The 7,185-nt window shown below is 52.6% G+C and overlaps 1 pseudogene; it reads right to left on the bottom strand.

Annotated features, from left to right (window-relative positions):
* Positions 1-1,154: 1,154 nt before the first annotated feature.
* On the bottom strand, positions 1,155-5,879 carry LOC142586237 (uncharacterized; annotated as a pseudogene).
* Positions 5,880-7,185: the final 1,306 nt, after the last annotated feature.

The following is a 7,185-nucleotide window of genomic DNA, read 5'->3' as shown; positions in this document are numbered from 1 at the left end:
GGTTGCTTAGTGGCAGCAGTATCAGCTTGATAAGTGAAGTTCAGCCAAGATCTATAGTTTCGCATGCATGGTGATGTTGCGATAGTTAGTATGTTGTACCTTAAGAAACACGATACATTCTTTCATGTATCGGAAACACAAATACTGATACACATCTCGCCAGACGTACCATGATACAGACAAAGATACCCAAAGAGTATCTAAGATAGTATTTAAGATACATGTATCTTCGATACGGCCCAGCACTGTAAAGTATGTGGCCCGGTGCGAAAGCTTCGTGGCTATTGCGTTGCACCGCTGAGCTCGAGATGGGAGGCTAAATCCTGCCGGCGGCGACCGCATACCGATGGCGGCGAATGCAAAAACGCCCGTGTACTTACATCTAGGTGCATGTTGAAGAACCCCACGTGGTCAGAATCAATTCGAGTCCCCCACTACGGCGTGCCTCATAATCAGATAGCGAAACGCCGGTGTGTACTTTTTTTAAATGTATGTGAAGCAAAGCTTTCGTGAGGCTGTTATTTAAACGCTATGAAACTATAAAATGATCACGGGCCGCATCACGTGCTTTCACTCAAGCCACTTGTCTCAAAGATGTACTTGGCGCTAGCACGAGAGCAGTAGGCGGGCGGTCGTGGCCTGTAACTGCTATAGAGTGTCGGCCTGTTGCGCTGGCAGACAGAGGTTATGTGCAGGATGACATGATGCAGATGTTCATAAAAGTGTTGTCTACTGACTGCACGCTTTAATTTACCATCTCCAAGAAGTGTCGTAGCTCCTTTTCGACAGCTGTATAAAGTTTGCTGTTTGATGCGTTTTCGGGCCCAAAATGCGACATAGCAGCTTCTTATTCTGAGAACTGATTTCAGGAGTCCTAGTATGTTGTGACACAAAGATTAAGAAAACAGTGAAATCTATTTACAGGTTATCTATGAAAGACAGGCGGAGCGGGCAATGCCCAAAGTCGTCGTCTTCCACGCCAAGTTCGCGCTCTCCTTCTTCCACGGTGCTTCCAGCTTTGTAACATATGACCCGCCGGCATGGAAGCACCGTCCCGTTGCGTCTTATGTGGATGAAGACAAGTAGCATGTAAGGAGGCCAACATGGACGACGTACCGGGCTGGCTGGGTGTTGGCTAACGTAAGGGTCTGATTTCACCTGTTATTTTCGCTGACACGCTCGTAGATCCGGAGCCAATCATTGACGCCAAGGTTGTCGCTAACCGCGCCAAGGTTGCGGGGCTGAGCCGAGGTCACAATTGGCGCGGTGGTCACCATCGTGGTCACCGTTGTTGCAGCCTCTTCGTCAGTCAGCATGGTGGTAGCGGCCAGGCTACGTCCACGTCGGAGTTCCGTCTAGCGTTAGATGTACCCCGCAGTTCTATCAAAATATGACACAGGGATAAAAGAAGCAGTGAAATCTGTTTACAGGTTATGCACGCAATAGAGGCATAGCTGGCAAATCCCTAACGTCATCTTCCGCCTCAAGGTCGTGCGTTCCTTCTTCCACCTTGCTTCCAGCGTTGTAATATTATTATTTTTCGCTACTTCGTAAACGTAAATTGTTATATATATATATATATATATATGTATATATTTACGCGGTTGACAGAATTCGACAGGCCTGAACGGCATTTTCATTCAGCTCGCATTAATCGCATTCGTATTGAATGCCTTGCCGAATGCCAACTGACAACGAAAAGAGAAATAAAGAAGGAAGGAGAGACAGGGAGGTTAAACAGACGCACGTCAGGTTTGCTATCCGGCACTGGGGGAAAGAAACAAAGGCGTGAAAAGAGAAAGGGGGAAGAGAGAGAGCACGAGTTACATGCACATGTGAAGATGCGCAGCAAGTCTATGAACGGTCGCTTAGGCCTATCGATTTGAGGTACTACAATAATGCTGTCGTTGCTTTCTGCGCCAGTGACGCGCGATCCATTGTCCAAGCATATCGGTATCTGCAAACAGCCTTGGGTCCAGCGTGTGTAATTCTATCCGAAGAGAGTGGCGCTAAACGTCATAAAGGGAACAAAGGCACATGAAGTGTTAATTGTGCTTTTTCTTTTTTTTTTGCCTCGAAAGAGTCGCAAATAGGTGTGTCACGCATTCAAATGCGACAAGATATATGAAAGATGCTGCCGCAATTCAGGGGCGGCATGCATTGTAGGGAGAGATTTGCACAGTTGTAGCTTAAGAAAAAAAGATCTTCTTTATGTAGTCGACACTTCGACGAACTAGCAGACGACCAATAAGCGGGACTGATAGTCGGAGCCAGGAAATAAAGTTTCCTTGCAACACCGATTCCCAAAAGGAGGATCGGAATCATTCGGGTTCCTTCAAGGGTGGATCGGGTAGCCTCGTCGGCGAAATCATTTCCTACGGTGGGTTCTGAAAGCCACTGGAATATTAACGCGATAGCGTTAAGGAGCTCGTGTCGCAGAAAATCCGGATTCGTCGGCGTCGGTGTCGGCGTCCGCGGCGTTGGCCGTGAGTGATAAATCACGGCAGGCACTTCATAAATGATGATGATGATGACAAAATGTATTTATTAAAGGATGGCGCGAAGGCCTATAATGGGGAATAGGAAGAGGAGGGGGGAGGCGTATTCAGAGCCGTCCTAGGAGCTGCGCGTCCTTGGCGAAAGCCAAGAGCGAGTCCAGAATGGCCCTGTCAGAATCCATCGATCCAGTTGCCGGTCTAATCCACTCCTCGTAGGACGACACTCGCACCGCCGTCAGGTGGTGGTCCCGCTGTTGAGCGTGTCGCTGTCACTCCCAAAACAGATGGGCTGCGGATGGCCGCGTAGGCATGTCGCAGTCAGGGCACCTGTGTGGCGTATGGAGCGCTTCTTGGTCCGCGGAGGCTGTGGGATGGCCGGGTTCCTGCGATGGAAGGGAGTTGGGAGACGGAGATGGAGGGCGTCTTTCCCGGCATGGCCGGTACTGTCGCCACCGTTCCAGCACATCCGGTGTGAGGACGAAGCCGGAACGGAGCCTATGCCACAGCACCTGCCCCGACCTGGGAAGACCCGTTGGAAGTGGGTCTGGGTCTGTGGGCACACTCGCACGGAGTTCCCTCTTGCGTCGGTTGGCTGCTGCTCTCAGAGCTCTGTCGGGGTCATACGGGGCTCCATTTGTCGTGTTGCCTGTGCTGGTTGTGATGGCTTCTGAAGGATCCCGGGAGACGACGCGGTTGGAAAGAAGGGCGCGCGCCGCCTCGTGGGCTCTCTCATTTCCCTCGATGCCCTGGTGACCAGGGATCCAATGAAGTGTTGCAGTGACCGCGTGGGCTCCCGCGCGCCTGAAGGCCTGCTTGACGAGGAGTACTTCCGATGATGATGTGTGGCGCGACTTGCAGGCATGCAGCGCATACTGAGAGTCGGTGTATATATCGATGTGTTTTGCTTGCGTGGTGCTTGAAACTCTATCTAATGCCCAGACTATTGCGCGGAGCTCAAGTTCCGTTGGGTTGTCAGCATCAGCAGTTGTAAAGGTAGAATGTGTCTCACAAGAACCCACTACGTGGTATGCGACTGCTCCCTCGTTGGTGCGTGGGTCGAAAGCTGCGTCAGTGTACACTTGTTCATGGCTTGGCGGTGCGTCTGCCAATGTCTGCACATGACGCGCAGCGGATGCTGCCCGGCGGTGCGCATGTTGGGCACCCATGTTTCGGGGCGTTGGTGTAGTGTCGACGACAGCAATGTCATCCCACGGTGAGATGTCGGATGGCAGTTGTGGCAAAGTTGATATATCCTTTCCCATGTAGGCCAGTAGAGTCCTGCCTTGTCTGGTGTGCTTCAGGCGTTCCTCGTGTCCTGCCTTCGATGCTTCGATGGTTGCACGGAGGGTAGGCAACTTCGCATAGCGATGTAGCTCCTCGACACGTGTGTGTTTCGGGAGCCCTGTTATAACACGGAGAGCTGATCTGTGGAGTACCTCTAGCTGTGTCCAGTGCCGAACAAGCAGGTCATAACAGCGCGCTCCGTATATCGCTCGGGATGTAAGCAAAGCACTAACAAGCTTTCGGCATACGTCGGTACCAGCACCGCCCATGCGGAAACAGATTCGTTTTATGAGGTGCAGAGTGTTGTGCCATGTCCGACGAAGGTCTGCGAGCCACGCATTCGCTGTGCTTGTGCGGTCAATAGGTATCCCGAGAACGCGCACTGATTTTTCTGCTCGCTGCAGCGTTTCGCCTGCGAGAGTGAGCGTGAGGGCTGCTTCGTCCTGCGTTGAACCTCGGATCACCACATAGGTTGTCTTCTCTGGAGATGGCCGCATGCCAGTTTGTGGCAGGTAGTCGTCAATAACGTCAAGTGCCGCCTGCAGGGTCTCCTGCTGCTCATCAAATGGTCGTGATGCAGTCCATAACGTGATGTCATCTGCGTAAATTGTGAAGCCCAGTTCGGAAATAGCCTCCAGTCGCTCAGCCAGGCCTATCATAGTCAAATTGAAGAGGAGGGGTGATAGTATGGAGCCTTGTGGGACTCCCACTATGTTTGGGTAAACCTTCCCGACGTCTCCGTCGACCCGTATGGAAAAAGTGCGATCTTGAAGGAAGGAACGCACAAAGTTGAGGGGGCGGCCCGTGATTCCGTGCCTCTCAGCTGCCTCGATGATTGCCTCATGCGTCACAGTGTCAAAAGCTTTACGGAGGTCCACCGCCACCAGGACGCTCGGGTGTCGCTTTGCGCGACCGACTGTCTTTCGACGCAGTACACCTTCCCTCACAAGTAGGAGGCTGTCATGAGTGCCAAGGTTTGGTCTAAACCCTGTCTGTGCTGGATGAAAGCGACCCTATGTTTCTAGAAAGTGAGATATGCGTGTCAAGGCCATTCGCTCCGCCAGCTTACACGTAGTAAGTGTGAGAGATACAGGGCGCATGTTCGACAGTACATCTGGCTGTTTGTTTGGTTTAGGTATGGGTGTGACTATCGAATGCTTCCATCCTGCTGGGATTTCACCGTTGATCCACACTTCGTTAATCTCCTCTAGAAGTTGCTTTTTTGCGTATTCTTCCAGATTCCTCAGAGCCGCCCACGTCACGCCATCATAGCCTGGCGCGCTGCGCGCGTTGATGGAAGAAAGTACCTGTTCGAGCTCGAAGAGTGAGAATGGAGCCTGGATGCCCTCATCGGTCACTGGCGGCGTTTTCCGGTAAATGTCGACGTTCGGGGGCGTCGCCGGTTGGGGAAAAAACGTGTTGGCGGCATCATCTTGGAGTTGGCTGACTGACTGGCTAGTTTTGAGCAAGACGTTTGAAATAGCGCTGCGTGTTTTACGCTGACCTGTCATAGCCTTGAACGTGTGCCACACCTTGTGGAGGCCAGTTCTTTCGTTGAATGAGGAGCAGTGCTGGCTCCAACGTTCCCGATACAGGCGCTTTGGCGTATCTTCTAGCGATGGCAGTGCGACGTCGAAGTCGCACGCGGTCGCAATGTCGTCGGCCATTGGCTTCGTACGTCAACTATGCTCGCTTGCGCGCATCCCAAAGGTTTAGCATATGTATGTCCGGCGTCGGAGCATCAGCTCTCACCTCAGTCTCAGTAGTGGCCTTGCGCAGGGCGCGTGACGCCCGCTCCCGTACGGATGAAGTCTTGGGTTGCTCCGCAAATGCTCTCCTGTAGGCATCCCATCTGATCGTGCGCACAGTGCGCTCGGCCGCACGCTTTCGTCCCACGTTCAAAGTAATCCACAGTGGATAGTGGTCGCTGCCCCAGGCGTCCGGATCGCATCGCCAGTCTTTCACGTAGGCTGCTGTGGATAACGTCAGGTCTGGGGTCGTGTTACGTTGTCCACTATGCAGGGCGGCGCGGGTGGGGTAGTCGGTGTCATTTGCGAGCACTAAGTCAGCTGACTCCGTTGCATCTGCGAGCGCCATTCCGCGGGGCGTGTGATAGTCATAGCCCCACTGCGGATGCTTGGCGTTGAAATCGCCGCCTATCAGGAAGTCGTCATTTGGGTAACGTCTCCGCAAAGCGTAAATCCACGTGAATGAACCGCGTGTACGGGAGCTAACTTCAGGGCGCATGTATACCGATACCAGCACTGCATTTCGCTTTGCAATCTTGCAACGGACAGCCACCACTTCCTGCACGGCAGTCGAGTACTGAGAAGTGTCAATCTGCGTTTGCGGAATGTCTGTGCGGACAAAGACAGCCGCTTGCTCCCGTATTACGAATTCTTCGGCTGCACTGGCGATACCATTGTGCTGCGGGTTTCGGTGTCGTTTCCTGTTTCTGTGCTCTATTGACGGTTGGTAATAACCATTGAACTGTCGTAGTGTCCGATCTGTGCCATTAGCTTCTTGAAGTAAAAGCGCAAGGGGGCGTCCGACACAGTCAAACAAGAGGTTCAGTTCTGTCGCACAAGTGCCGAGCCCTCGGCAGTTCCACTGTAAAACGTGTGGAGTGGGACTGTCGAGGGCTGTACGCGAAGCCGGGTGGCTATTGACGCGAGGCGAAGAGCTGTTGGAGCAAGCCATATTGTCGTTGGAAGTGCTTCTCTTGCGCTTGGAGGAGAGGGTGCAAAAGTTGTTGTACCAGCAGAGCCAGGTCTGTCTGCTGTGTGGTAGTGGAGGTTGTTTCTTGCGTTTTAGTGAGCTCCTGCGGATTGCATGGCTGCTGCTGTCGCTTGGCACGAACACTTTCGAGCAGTGCTGCATGCCTTTTTTCGTTCTCTTCTAGTTTCCGCCGCAGTTCGACGTTCTGTCGTGCGAGTTCCGCAATCTCAGCTTCTACACTATCTTTCGATGTATCAACCAGCTGCGATGGTGAAGGCAGCATAGGTGTGGTATAAGGTAAAGAGTTCGCCGGTTTGTCTCCACTTGGTTGAGTTCGCTTGAGCGCTGCTGCGTAGTTGAGGTTGCAGCCGTTTCCTCCCGTTGTTAGTTGTACGCAGTTCTTTGAAACAATCTCGTTCACTGCTTCCTTTATGGTACGTGGCTGCGGTGAGATGTTTTCACTTTCAAGTAGCTGCTGCGTCAATTTGACATCATGGCACGGGACAGTTCTAGTGCGTCTTCTCGATCGGTGTGCGCCGTGCCTTCGACGACGAGAGCGGGGCCTTGAGCGGAGTTTCTTAGCAATTTTCGCGTCGGACTTCAGTTTAGCTGGACACTTCGGGTCAGTCGCCGTGTGACCTTCTTCTTCACAGTTGCGGCATCTGGGCGTCGTCTGTTTGCATTC

The sequence above is a fragment of the Dermacentor variabilis genome, chromosome 6 (assembly GCF_050947875.1).
Source record: "Dermacentor variabilis isolate Ectoservices chromosome 6, ASM5094787v1, whole genome shotgun sequence".
Lineage (NCBI taxonomy): Eukaryota > Metazoa > Arthropoda > Arachnida > Ixodida > Ixodidae > Dermacentor > Dermacentor variabilis.
The sequence above is the reverse complement of the archived record's forward strand: the minus strand, read 5'-3'. Positions and strand labels throughout refer to the sequence as shown.